Consider the following 2,108-nt stretch of genomic DNA (forward strand, 5'->3'; position numbering starts at 1 on the left):
CTCATCGACAAGAGTATGAATTCATTTATCCAGTTCTCACTATGTGCCAACACTGAGCTAAGCACTTCCTACTTACTTAGTCCCTCAACAGCTAAGGTCATGGTATCATTATTCTCAGTTAATAGATAAGCAAAGTGAGGTCCGAAGGTCTCCTGTAACTTGCCCTGGGTCATGCGACTGGGGAACGGCTGTGCCAGAACTTGAACCTGGTGTTGAGCCTCAGCCTTTGTCTCCTTTACTTCTGCTGCCCCCAGCTGTAAGGGGTGGAAGTGACACAGACTTAGGGGCTCCTGGGGCCTCCCCTATTGCTTCTGTGACTCCGCCCCCGCAGTGCCTGCTCAGTAAATATTTATGCAGCGATCAGGCTGTAGCTCTCTTCCTGACCTGACCTGACCTGAGACGCGCCAGGGCAGGCGTGAGCACGACCATGCTTCTCCGTCATAGCCTCCCGTCCTGGCAAAGGCTCTCCTCCCGGGCTCTGTTCTGGGTGCTCTCTTGCATTGTCTGCCATTTCATATCTGTCAACACTTGAACTTGGTGTTTTTTTTTTTTTTTTAAACAACCAGGTTTGATTTAAAATATTTTTTAAAAGTTTATTTATTTGAAAAGCTGAGTAACAGAGAGACACAGAGAAAGAATCTTCCATGTGCTGGTTCACTCCTTAAATGCCCACAATAGCCAGGGTCGGGGCAGGCTGAAGCTAGGAACTCCATCCTGGTCTCCCACAAGTACTTGGACCATGATCTGCTGCCTCCCAGGGAGCGCATTAGCAGGGAGCTGGATTGGAAGCGGAGCTGTGACTCAGCCTAAGATGTGGGCATCCCAGCTGGCAGCCTAAGCCTCTGAGACCCAAGGCCTGCCCGTTGAACTTGGTGTTGAACTTCAGGCTCTGTTAGGAGACTCTTCAGGTGGGGTTAGGAGACAGACTCCCTGCAGGACATGTGAGGGACCCAGGGGCTCAGGTGCATCCAGGCCACTGTGCAGGCCGTGGGGCTTGCCGGGCAAGTGGCTGTGGCATGTGGGCCCCCCCCCCCCCCACAGAACACAGGTTTTGAGAGCACCCAGGAGCCTTCCCATAACCACACCAGGCACATTACTGGCTACCTACTGGTGGGTACCCCACTCCCCACCCCAGCAGCTCCCCTTGCCCCACCACTCTGGGGATTCCACCCGGGCGTTCACACACACACCCCCCCCCCCGCCCCCAGCTGCAAATGAAGGCCATGTGACAGCTAAGGCCAGCACTAAGACAATGCCCTCCATCTCCGTCACCCGGGCACCCAAAGCCAGCTGCCAGCAGCCAGGTCTGCCATGCAGAGGGCGTCTCCTGCAGCCTGGGGGCAGGCCCTGGACACGGTTTGCTCCCAGCTGTTGCTGGAGCCCAGGGAATCTTTGTCAGGCGCCTTCCTGTCTGTGGCCTCTGCTGTGGGCTGTCCCCTGCTGACGGCTGTCCCCTGCTGACTGTCTGCAGGCCATCTGGGACCTGTCTCCTTCCTCCCCCTCTTCCTCCTCTGAGGCCTGCCCTCTGGCAGCTCCTCGTCTCACTTTCCCATTTCTGGGTCCTAGTGGCGAACGGTGGTGGGGGCTGCCCAGGAGGCTGCTCCCAGGGGCCCTGGGGGTCACCTGGCCACCCTCTCTGATTTTATGAGGGAACAGGTGCAGAGAGGGCTCTCAGGGTCGTGCAGCCGTTAGCAACAGGAGCAGGTCTGGAAGGCGGGCTCTGCAGAACGCGCTGTGTGTGGGGTGGACCACGTGGCTCTGTGGCAGTGGCCGGAGCAGCCACAGGAGACGTCTCAGAGAAGGTGGGTCTTGGGGAGAGGCCTCTGCAGGGAGGCACCCACGGCAGGCCCTGCTCTCCTGAGCCATAGGCCTGCCTGAGTGGCTCTCAGGGACTGGGGGCAGGGTCAGTGGGGCGGAGCTGGTGTAGTGGCCACTTGGGTATGAAGCCCCTCCTACCTGAGGCCCCCTGAAGTCTCTGCTTGATACAGAGACTCCGAGGAAGAAGTCTCCGCCCAGCCCCACGCAGGGACTGTGGCCGGGCCCTCCAGACCCAGGCGGGGAGTCTGGCTATGTGTCCTGGGCAGCGGTGCAAATCAGACACCTGCCTC

Source organism: Oryctolagus cuniculus, chromosome 5, assembly GCF_964237555.1.
Source record: "Oryctolagus cuniculus chromosome 5, mOryCun1.1, whole genome shotgun sequence".
NCBI lineage: Eukaryota > Metazoa > Chordata > Mammalia > Lagomorpha > Leporidae > Oryctolagus > Oryctolagus cuniculus.